Raw genomic sequence first — 13,065 nt, forward strand, 5'->3', positions numbered from 1 at the left:
CAGAGCAGCTGGCTCAGGTTTACATCCGCGAGATTGTCAGGCTTCATGGCATACCGGTATCTATCATCTCTGACCATGGTACGCAGTTTACATCGCGGTTCTAGAGAGCCGTACAGCGTGAGTTGGGTACTCGTGTGGAGTTGAGTACAGCATTTCACCCTCAGACGGACGGACAGTCTGAGCACACTATTGCATGTGTGATTGATTTTGGGGGTGCTTGGTATCAGTTCTTGCCACTTGTAAAGTTTTCCTACAACACGAGTTATTAGTCGAGCATTCAGATGGCACCGTATAAGGCTTTATATGGTAGACGGTGTCGATCTATAGTGGATTGGTTTGAGCAGGGCGAGGCTAGGCTATTGGGTACAGACTTGGTTCAGGATGCCTTGGAAAAAGCTAAATTGATTTAGGATCGACTTCGCACTGCCCAGTCCAGGTAGAAGAGTTATGCAGATCATAAGGTTCGCGACGTTGCATACATGGTTGGGGAGCGGGTCTTGCTCTGGGTTTCACCCATTAAGGGTGTTATGAGGTTCGGAAAGAAGGGAAAGTTGATCCCTAGGTATATCACGCCTTCTGAGATCCTTGAGAGAGTTGGAGAGGTGGCTTACAGACTTGCACTACCACCTAGTCTCTCTGCAGTTCATCCAATATTCTATGTTTCCATGCTCCAGAAGTATCACGGTGATCCGTCTCATGTGTTAGACTTAAGCTCAGTCCAGTTGGACAAGGACCTATGTTATGTTGAGGAGCCAGTGGCCATTTTGGACAGGTAGGTTCGAAAGTTGAGGTCAAAGGACATCGCTTCAGTGAAGGTTCAGTGGAGGGGTCATCCGGTCGAGGAGGCGACTTGGGAGACCGAGCATGATATGCGCAGCCGTTATCCTCATCTTTTCACCACTTCAGGTATCTCTCTATACTCGTTCAAGGACGAACGTATGTTTTAAGAGGGGGAGGATGTAACGACTCAGCCGGTTGTTTTGAGAGAATTAGCCCCGAACCCCTATTTATTGCTTCCTCTATTTCATTTTTTGGTTTTGTGACTTGCCGGGAGGATTTGTCTTTCGTTTCGGAGTGAAATGGTATACGTAGTCCTTAAAATGAAAGTTTAAGTCGTAGGAATCGACCGTAGTCCGAACTGTGTGAAGACGACTCCGGAATGGAGTTTTGATAGTTCCAATATCTTCGTAGGGGTGATTTTGGTCTTTGGAGCATGTTCGGAGGTTGAATTGGAGGAATGTAGGTCATTTTAGCGTCAATTGGCGAAAGTTGGAAATTTAATGAATTTTTGGAAGGTTTGATCGGGAGTGGACTTTTTGATATCGAGTTCGGATTATGATTCCAAAAGTTGGAGTAGGTACTTAATGTCAATTATGACTTGTGTGCAAAATTTGAGGTCAATCGGACTTGATTTGATAGGTTTCAGCGTCGGGTGTAGAAGTTTGAAGTTTTAAAGTTCATTAGGCTTGAATTGATGAGCGATTTGTATTTTTAGCATTGTTTGATGTGATTTAAAGGCTCGACTAAGTTCGTATGATGTTTTAGGACTTGTTAGTAAGTTTGGTTGAGGTCCTGGGGACCTCGGGTGAGTTTTGGATGGTTAACGGATTATTTTTGGACTTAGAAGATCTTCTGGTGTTGGGCTGGTTCTGGTGTAATCGCACCTGCGCAAGGTTGACCGCAGGTGCATGCCCGCAGAAGCGAAAATGGGCGAGGCTTCTGTAGAAGCGGACGAGGGACCGCAGAAGTGTATCCCTAGATGCAGATATTTGGATGCAGGTGCGGAATCGGGGAGCTTAAGTGAACTCCATAGATGCGTAGATTTCACCACAGAAGCGATGTCGTAGAAGCGGAATTTGGTCCGCAAAAGCGGAAAGCCTGGGCAGACTATATTAAATCAAGGGTTCGTGATTTTTATGATTTTGGACATTTTGAGCTCGAGTCTTGGCGATTTTTGAGAGCATTTTTGAGGGGTTTCTTGAGGTATGTCCCTTGTGTTTATTTTTGATCAATAATCTTGTTTCCCCATTGATTTTCCCACCTAGTTAGTGTGTATTTAAGGTGAAAATTGAGGGTTTGAGGTTAGGGATTTGGGGAGCTGATTTGAGGAATTGAGTGACGATTTGGTGTCGGATTTTGGTAATTTTGGTATGGGTGAACTCGTGGTCGAGTGGGTATTCGTATATTATGACTTTTACCCAATTCCGAGACGTGGTCCTGGGTCGACTTTTTGGGCCGAATTTTCGATTCTTTGCTAAATTCGTAGTTTCATTACTTAAATTAGTTTCTTATAGTTATATTTATAGTATGAAACTATTTTGTCTAGATTCGAGTCGATCGGAGTTGGAAAGTCGAGGGAAAGGCATACTACTTGACTGATTGAGCGAGATTTGAGGTAAGTGACTTGTCTAACCTTGTGTGGGGGGGAAATCCCCTTAGGTTTTGGTACTGTTGTAACAATTTGTGATAAGTGAGCGCCGTGTACGCGAGGTGACGAGTGCGTACACGGGCTAGCTATGGAAAATTTCGGTACGTGCTGAGTTGTCTTCTTTAAAATTCATTAACGGAGCCGCCTTAGCATATGCAGTGATCATGTTTAGCGTAGTATCATATGTCTACGTGCCTTAACTCTTACTTGAAATTTGTGCAACATGCTTAGTTGAATTACCTACTTTCCTTGATTTGAACTAAATCTTTAACTGTAAGATTCTTGCTGTAAATTCGTGTTTCCTTCGATTACCTGCTGCATATTTACTTTAGGACTACGAAGCAGTTCCTCGGGAGATCCCCCTGTACTGCATATTTATTTTGGGACTATGAGGTGGTTGCTCGAGAGATCCCCCCTGTCTTGCATGTTTATTTTGGGACTACGAGGCGATTACTCGGGAGATCCCCCTATACTGCATATTTACTTTGGGACTATGAGGCATTTACTCGGGAGATCACCCTGTCTTGCATATTTACTTTGGGACTACGAGGCGGTACCTCGAGAGATCCCCCTTTGTCGTACATATTTACATTTGAGACTACGAGGCGGTATCTCGGGAGTGCCCCTGTTGTTTACCTCCATTTACTGTGCTGATATTTTCTGAAACTTCTTATTGTTTAAATTCTCAGTCATTTCAAAATATTATTATATCTTCTGTCTTACTTTTTTTTAAACCAGTAGAGCCCTGACCTGGCCTCGTCACAACTATACCGAGTTTAGGCTTGACACTTACTGGGTACCATTGTGGTGTACTCGCACTACACTTTTGCACATCTTTTTGTGCAAATTCAGGTTCTTCCCACCAGACCAGATACCAGTGAATTGGACCGCAAGTGGAGACTTCAAGGTATATCTGCCAGCGTCCGCAGACCTCGGAGTCCCCCTCTATCCTTACTATGTTGTTTTCTTTTTTTTTCTTTAGACTCTGATGTATAGAGACACTTAGTATTTGCTCTTAGAAGCTTGTGACTTGTTTCCACCGGATTTTGGGAGTTGTAATTATTGAATGGCAGTTTTATAATTATTTCATGTGTTGAGAATTGGGCATCAGTTTTATATTATGTATTTTCGCAAATCTGTTAGGCTTACCTAATCTTAGAGACTAGGTGTCATCATGACATACTACGGAGGGTGAAATGAAGTCGCGACAAAGGGGGTGTAAGGAACAATAATTGGGTGGCTATTTCTGTTTTCCCGCTTTTTTATATATGGGATAGTTAATCCTGTTATTTTACTAGAAACTATTGTTGGAATTAATTAATACTCATAACGGTAAGCGGGGGTAAAATAATCCCGCATTTTATGTGGGATTTTAGTACCAAAATAATCCCGCGATTTATCTATGGTTGAAGGCACTATATGTCCCACTTTTGTTTCTTGTGGTGCACGTTAAGTGCACGAGACAAAGTAATTCATATAGTTTAATATGCAATAATTTAATGCCTTGTGTCCACTGCACTGATAAACCATTTATCCATGAGTTCAAATGGAATAACGTGGTATTGTTTATTTGAAAAATGACATACAAGTAATGTTTTATTCACTTGTGGATGCAGAATTTATATGTATGTTTTTGTATTTATCTTTGAATTTATATTCAAATTCTTTTCTTATAGCTATAAATAGGAAATCTTCTTGATTATTGAAACTCATATCAAATTCTCATCTTCAAACCTTGCTCTTAACTGTTACCATCGAAAAGGAAGCATTTCAAAGAAGAATGGTCTGTGATAATGTAAGCATAACAAAGAATGCAGACTGAGGAATGCAATTATTCAAGTGCAGGTATAATTTATTCAGATAATGAAATTAAGTTATCATAAAACAATGTCAGGTTAGAGTAAATTTCACGTATAGTTATTCAACTTTGTGTCAATTACCCAAAAGTCATTTTTCTTTCTTTAGTTACACAAAAATCATTCAACTTTGTATTTATTACCCAAAAGTCACGTATCTTTCTTTTATTATACAAAAATCATTTTACTATGCTCTAGTTATCACAATAATTACTTTGACCAGCTTTTACAAACCTTTCATCTGAAAAGTCTATTATGCCCTTGACATTATAAGTTCTTCCATTTATGTAATACCTTCTATATTATATACTATATAATATACTTTTACCCAGGTATTTTACTTATAATTAAAATAACTTAATATTATTTTATTTATTATTTTTATAATATATTCGTACATTTAAATTTTTTTTAATATTAATTTTCAAGATATATAAGTAGCATTATTAAATTTGTCAGTAACATTACCATGAACAAATCTCAAGTCCTCGTTCTTAATCATGCTTAATGAAATATGTTTAATGAAAGCTAAAAAACCAACGCTCATTGATTTATCGTCCAAGGCATACACATTAATTTATTAAATAAAATACCCCTATTTAGAAAAATGACACATCAGATTAATACTTTCAAATAAATAATATTAACAGATAAAGCTTTAAAAAACTTAATATTAAACACAAATATTTTTGAAACTTCTTTTAAAAATTTTATTGACTATAAAAAAACTATCATTTGTTAAACAAATCTGTTTTTATTATTTTAAATAAATATTAAAAAATAAATAGTTTTTTATTATTTTTATATTTAAAATATGTTCATGTTTAAATATGATTAAACAAAGTGATTGCCATGAAAAAATTAAATGTATGAATATATTATAAAAATAATAAATAAAATAATTTAAAGTTATTTTAATTATAAGTAAAATACCTAGGTAAAAATATATTATATAGTATATAATATAGAAGATAAATGAGAGGATTTATAATGTCAAGGACATAATAGAATTTTCAAGTAAGTATTATAAAATCTGGCCAAAGTGATTTTTGTGATAAATAGAGCAAAAAAGTGACTTTTGCGTAATCAACACAAATTTCAATTAATTAACCTTGAAAAAATTATGTTCATACCGAAACTGTTAAGGCCATCAAAGAATCGCGACAACTATCTGGTATGCGTCACTAGCGAGCTTATTTTGATAAGTTGTGGTAAATACAGAAGCGACTTATTCGAATAGATTTTTCTCACGATTACTGATTGCAGAATGTTCAACTCTCAAGAAAATTGGCAACAAAATGTTTTATATTAAAAACTCAGAGTTCCACCGGAGTCGATAACTAAGATGTGCTTTGGTCTCTATTGTCACATTGACAACATTATTACTCCCACCGTTTAAATTTACGGGAATCTATTTCCATTTTGGTACGTTTCAAAAAGAATGACCTCTTTTTAAATTTGAAAATAATTTAGTTTAAACTTACAATTCTACCCTTAATGAGAAGCTTTTATAACCACTCAAATACTATGGGCTCTTTTTTGATTTGTTTAGGATCACAAATTCCAAAAGTCTTTATTTTTTCTTAAACTCCGTGCCCAGTCAAAGAGGTTCATATAAATTGGAACGGATGGAGTAATTATTTAGCTAATTTTCTTCTGCAAAGCTCCATTCTTTTGGCTCTCTTCTGATATAAAAGGACTGATAATTTTGAGTAACTTATAGTGGACTACACAAGTGGGTTGATTTAGTGATGAGCACACTCCACTTCTGATCAAGAGGTTGTGAGTTCGAGTCACCCCAAGAGCAAGGTGGGGAGTTCTTGGAGGGATAGAGCTGAGGGTCTATCGAAAACAGCCTCTCTACCCCATGGTAAGGGTAAGGTCTGCGTACATACTATCCTCTCCAAAATCCCACTAGTGGGATTATATTGGGTTGTTGTTGTTGGTGTAACAGTGGAGTACCTTAATACTCTGGCAAAGCAGAAGAGGCTAAAATCAGCTGTCTGAGCTCAGAAATCCCTTATTGCTAATGGGTCATAATCATAAGCTTCCCCAGCCTTACCAAATCTATTTAACCCTTCTCTGGTATCCGCCCTTGCCTTACGCGAAGCATATCTTATTTGCTTACCAAACCTGAGGATGAACAATAACATTAACATGTCAATAAAACTGAAAGTCATAATTTACATGAAATAACACTTATTGTCAAATTAATGATGCATCTAATTAAGACTGAGGTGCATGCATGCTATGACTGAACAGTAGAATCTATTTACGTTCTGGTTTTCTTTTTCTCGTTATATCTCATCTTGGCCTTTTTCCTTTGTGATCGATTACTAGTTTCCATATCCAAGTTCAACTCCCATGGTGATTCAGCAGTAAGAAAGGAGGCCGGCGAAAATCCACAATCTTGAGAATCAGTTGCTGCACTACTTTCACCTGTGATGTTGGAGAGCGACAATGAAACGCTTGAATGGACTGATCCAGGTGGAAGTACTAAACATATGCTTCCATTGCAACCGGAATTCATAAGCATAGAATTGGCTGTGACACTCATTGCGTCTGCAACAGATTCACTGAACTAGCTGCTTCAGCTATTTGTGAGGACTGAAATCCTATGCACTCTTGTCCGGAAGCTGATGCCTAAAAAAAATAAGATATCATAATTAACACACATGCCAAAGGAAAAAAAATGTTAAATACATCTTCATGAATTAAGCAACTGTTAGTAGCAAATTAAATCAGCAAAACTGATTATCATATTGAAAACAAAAGGTTTTAAACAAGTGTAATGTTGACTGTACTAATGCCAGAACTGTATGGAGACTTCCTTAAAACTTGGTTTTGAGTAGAAAGGAAAGACAGAATAGTTGGAGACAACAGCAGGACAGAGAAGAACCTCTAGAGCAGTTTCAGCATGACTTAAAGATTCAGTGACCGATAAGTTCCTCTCCTTGACAAGGCAATCCAAACCCCTGCTGTTTTCACTAGTATATGTTGGATGGCTTTGTTGTGTACTGCCAAAAATCTCGTAACCACAATCAAAGCTCAATGCCGCGTCATCCAAGTCAATAGCTTCTGAGAGATTATCTCCTCCTTGAAATCCAAGATCCTTAATGTTGGAACAACCTAGCTGCATTTAAGGAAACAAAAATAACATCAGTAACACGTTCTAGCGAGATAGCGATATTACAGCCATCCTAGTGGAAAGACTTGACGTATATACACTATCACTATCAGTATATTTTAATATGTTATAGCAAGTAATTACTTTTGATGATCTGACTCTTTCTACATGGTGAGTGCATAGACTTGGGAGCGAAAAAATGGTACTAAAAATTATTAAAATGGAAAAAAGACGAGAAAAGAATATTTAACCTTTGGGAGACTAAATTCATTGGGGAGGAGAGGTACTGAATCTCTATTGAAGGGTGTCAAGTAAGTGAGATTAGAAGGGATGGGGAGAGATGGAGTAGTAACCAAGGAACTTAATTCATTTCCTCTAAGCTCCAAACATGCAGTTGAGGAATTATTTTCATTGGCACTCAGTGAGCTACAAGAGGTACCAAAGCTAACATTACTATTTAGGCATTTCACCAACTCCAGACCAAATCTTAGCAAACTCATCAGACGAAGGACAATCACTATAAGAATTCAACTTCTGGCGTCGATGTCCTGTACCCCTACAGCCATTTCCATTGGAATCACAGGATTGACATAGGCACATTTCATCATCCAGGCATTTTATGGTAGCTGGATGTGAATTGCATTTCTCGCAAAATAAGTAAACGAGGGTGCCTTCGCGATAAAAAATTTGCTGAATGCACCAATCCATCACAATCCAAACAAAGCCTTGCTAAATCTGACGTGCAATACACCACTGCCTTCACTACCCCACGGAAGTCACATAGAGGCTCCATTTAACTAACATAATACGATATCTTATGTTCTTTTAAATTTTCACCAGATCACCTCAGAATCCTGCATCATTCAGATACATTTTTGTGATTCGGTTCAAACAATGTTAGTATCAATCAGAAAAGTATAGACATCGAGAGATGAATATCTTACTGATGAAATAAATATGAAAAGTGCCACCACGTAAGAGGCAGTGGGTGCACGTGAGCAACAACATATAATTTGATACCGTAGGATGCTAGTAGTTCGATGCAGAATAATATGGAGCAGAGCAAAACAGCTGTAGAGAAGAGTTGGCAATAATAATAATTTGAGAGGGAAAGTGATCTGAAATCCATTTGTTTGTTTTTCACCCTGCCCAAATTTGGGCTAGGGCCAAAATTCTTCCTTGCTCTAAATACCTTTTGATTCGTAAATTAATAGAACCTAATCCAAGCTGAAAAACTGGACATAGACATAAAATAACTATATTTAAAATTATGCAATTTGACTATATTATATTCTTCTTCATATATGAATGGATTCAAATGCGGTGCGAGTTAGCAGGTAACCCGTGGAATTAGTCTAGCTGCACACAAACTAGCCCGAATATCATGGTTATCAAAAAAAAAAGGAAAAGAAGAAAAGATTCAAATCTTAGATTTTACTTACGATCTAGGAAAGTAGAATCCGTCCCGCTTCTGTTAAACTACTAACAGAAGCAAAAGCACATTAATCAATGGATATGTTCTTGAGATCCAACAGAGATGTAGAAGTTGTCACGACCTTGAATTCCCACCATCTGGACCGTAATGACGCCTAACATTTCACTTGCTAGGCAAGCCAATGTTAGATGTAGTTATTAATCATTTTTAACAAACTTCAAATACGATGACAATAAAGAAACTGAATAGTCTGAAACAAGGTAAATAAACTAATTGTTTGACCAAAAATATAAATCTTGGTTCAAATAATTAAATTTATATAAACAAAGGTTAATCTTGAGATCCAATGGATAAGGTTGCAGAGAATAGGAAAAAGCAAACAAAAAATCTAATAGAGATGTAGAAGTTGTCACGACCCGGAATTCCCACCCTCAGGACCGTGATGGCGCCTAATATTTCACTTTCTAGGCAAGCCAACGCTAGATGTAGTTATTAACTATTTTTAACAAACTTCAAATACGATGACAATAAAGAAACTGAATAGTCTGAAATAAGATAAATAAACTAATTGTTTGACCAAAAATATAAATCTTGGTTCAAATAATTAAATTTATGTAAACAAAGGTTAATCTTATCTAACAATAATATCGTTAGATCTTAGTTTACGAAAAGAGCAATTGATGCTATATAGATTTGGACGAACAATGACAATATCACGTGATAAATGCTATGGGAAATCAGGAACAGTAATGTAGTATATAATATTTAATGAATAACAATAAATGACATTTAAGCAAATAGGAGGAATGGTTCACCCAATAGAGAGTAGAATGAATGGATCTTCCTCCTGACAGTGATTGACAAATAAATAATCAAGGATTTCTCAGATCTGATGATAAAGCGTCGACAAGAATTTCAGTGAAAAGGTGATCTTTGTATCAAGTGAGAGCATAATCCTTTAAGTCAAAATGTCTTTTTTACAAATGAATGTCACATGCCCCTTCTATCATTGTCTCTTTTTATATTTATATGGGGCATGTTCCTAAAAAAACCTAATAGTACAAATGCAGAGAATATTCACTAGAATATTCCCTTTAATATCATATCTTGAAAACTAGCCGTTACTGCTCTATTAACGGTATTCGACCTCGACCCTTGTTGACGCCTTGACTACGACTCTCGTCGACTCTTCGACCACAGGCTTTGCGGCTTCTCGGACCATCTTAACAAATGATGTTTTGAGGGTTCTTCCCGTAGTATTATCTTGACCTAAATATTCTAAGGGAGGATTTTGACCCGTACAGTTAGTCCCTCCGCATATTGAGGCCGGTCTCAGGCGGGCTTGATGAGCGGATTTAGTTCATTGTGATCGAAATGACTAGGTGAGCTGAGCGGGTCGTGATGATAGTGGTGAACTGGTAACGTGGCCCTTCGTGAGCTGCGAGTCTCGAACACTTCATTTCACGGTCAGTTTGTTGGAGTTATGCTGTCCACAAATCAGGGTGATTTCATGACGCCATGCGTCACCATGACGCGTATTCCCGATGTGTTGCTTCATTTTGCATGTGACTCCTGATTGGACCTACCGCTTCGATTTTGGTGCCATGTAATGATGAGCTGATTTTTCCGTTCTAGTGCCTGAGTCCTTGTAAATAGGGATGTTAGGATATAACTTTAAATTTTTCAGGTTTCTTGTGTCGAAACCCTATATCCCCTTCTTTCTCTCCCATTACTTTGCATTTTTCCCCTCTGTTCCAGCGATTCCCATCGTTTTTAATCCTCCATTATTTGATACTTCTTTCTCTTTTGTTAAAAAGTGTCTAACATACCTTTTGAGTCTAGTGAGAGAAGTGATGTGGTCCCTCTAGCGATGGTCTTTCCCCCTCACGCGGAGAACGTTCCCACCGCCGCCGAGGATGGAAGCTTCCCAATGGTGGAGGAGATAGTTCCTCGCAACCCCGATACCAGGTCTGATTTCTCCAACTTGCCTGATGTCAACCCTGGAACCTTTAAATCAGCGATAACATAGGCCGATTTGGTAGAGCTTAAGGCTAAATACGGCCTTCCACACCACTTCGAGTTAATCCATGCCGAATGGGACACAGTGCAGGTCTACTGTCCTGGGTATTGCGCCTTTTATGCCTACCCCTTTCACGTCGGCTACACTCTTCCTCTCTTTCTATTGGCGGGGGAATTTTGTCGCTATTACGGCATTTTCACGGCTCAGCTCGCGCCGTATGTTTACAAACTCATAAGGATGTTCACCAAATTTGTGGAGCTGGCCGAGGTCGAACTCGTATTTCGACATTTGACGCACCTGTTCGCCCCCAGCTTTTATAGGGGCATGATGCTGAATCTTTGCCACCGAGGAGGTAAATACTTGGTGGTGAAGATGGATGACAAAGCTAACCGCCAATTCTGGTTCAACCTTTTCTTTGTTAGAACTGAGGATATGGTGGCCAACGCCGATGGTTTTCTCGAGGCTTGGAATTGTACTCGTAAGTATATAACTTCCTTGTTTGGAGGTATCGAATTTTTCTTTCGTGTTTGGCCGTGGTTCTAACCTTCTGTCCTTTTTTGTGCAACTAACTGTTTACCTCCCTCTTTGGTCGATAATATTTCTGGCTGGGTAGGTCGGCTCCTCCCTCACATCGTGGGGATACGCGAGTGGTCGGGTTTCTTCAAGAAGTTTGGGCCTCCTCTCCCTTTGACTAGTAAATTGTTCTTGTCATCGGCCTCTTAGTTATTTCTTCTTTTGGTTTACTTTGGCTAGCCTTCTTCTTCATTTGTACTTTCCTTACCTTCAGCTAGGGGGTCCTCGAAGAGGTAGAAAGCTCCAACACCCACGTTCTGAAAGAGGAAAAACACTAAGCCCTCACCTTCCGCTCCCTCCTCGACTGTGTCGACCTCTACTCGTGCCCCGATCCCTTCTTTGACCATGGCTACCTCTGCTCGTGCCCTGGTCCCCCCCTGTTGTTGCGTCTTGTCCTGCTCCTTCCTCGGCCTCTTCATTATACCGTTTTAGAGAAAGACGGTGAGCTTGTAGCTGGTGAGGAAGATTTGATGCCTCGCAAGAGGAGGTCCATAGATACTAGTGATGGGATCACCCGGGCCGTTGACTTAACGGAGGGTGATTTTTCTCTTCACGAGACGGCGACCATTATCATCGGGGACAACGTCGGGCCGATGTCTGAGATTTCGAGGTTGGCGGAGGCCAACGTGGGTACGTCTCTTCCTTCTGTTATGAATGAGGCAGAAGGGCTAACCACTGGAGTTCTCGATACTTTATGGCAAGAGGAGTTGTCGACTTCGCGACCAGCTGATGATACTTCTTTGTCGGCCAATGAGAAAGGCAAAGGCATTGCTGAGGAAGGCTATGAGATGGGTTCGGACAGTGATGCGGGTGACCTGAATATGATAGAGGAAGCGTTTACCCAACTTGAGATAAGGTTGGAGGGGTCTACGAGGACCATTGTGACCCCTATGGATCGTGATTTGCTGAAGAATACGGAGGATGTGGTCCCCATCCTCGGCCCCCTTTGTTCCGAGATAGAGGGTAAGACTCTTAAAGAGTTGGATGACGTTACTCTATCGAAGAGCGTTGCTGGTATTGCCCTTAGAGTGAGTGTTTAGTGTTTTGTTCTTTTCCTCTTTTTGTCTTTGTTTTTCAGGGCATTTTTGTTTCTGACTCACTTCTTTTCTTTTTCTGATCGCAGACGATGATTTTGGAGATTGAGAGCGCCATAAAGGAGGAGAGGCATAGGGAAATTTTTGTAAGATTGAAAAATAAGTACTTTGAGTATCGACACAAGTACCGGGAGTTTTATCGGCGACTTGATGAGGATGGCGACATGCAGGCTCTTCGAATGAGTTGAAGGAGAAAGATGATGACCTGGTGAAGGCCATTGAGAAGTGAAGCATCCTCGAGGGGACATAACGGAGTAAGGAAGAGGAGCTTGAGGTTACCAGGGGTGTGAAGGTCCAATTCAGTGACCTTCAAGCACAAGTGGTCGAACTGCGCGAGCAATTGGAAGAATGTCTGCTTCAGCTGGAGGGCCTTAATGGTGAGGTTGCTGAGAAGCAGAGCGAGCTTGAGAAGGCAAAATCTTTCCGTTTGGACGCTAAGAGGAAATTGGAGATGCTTGAGCTATGGAACAACACCCTACAGGCCGAGCGGGAGAATGACTAGTCCATGGTGAAAGCTAAGGAAGATCGACTA

The 13,065-nt window shown here is 39.4% G+C and overlaps 1 pseudogene; it reads right to left on the bottom strand.

Moving 5' to 3' along the window:
- Positions 1–6,293: 6,293 nt before the first annotated feature.
- LOC107829232 (putative zinc finger protein CONSTANS-LIKE 11) lies at positions 6,294–10,614 on the bottom strand (annotated as a pseudogene).
- Between the last annotated feature and the right edge of the window lie 2,451 nt (positions 10,615–13,065).

Source organism: Nicotiana tabacum, chromosome 2 (genome assembly GCF_000715075.1).
Source record: "Nicotiana tabacum cultivar K326 chromosome 2, ASM71507v2, whole genome shotgun sequence".
In the NCBI taxonomy this organism is placed as follows: domain Eukaryota; kingdom Viridiplantae; phylum Streptophyta; class Magnoliopsida; order Solanales; family Solanaceae; genus Nicotiana; species Nicotiana tabacum.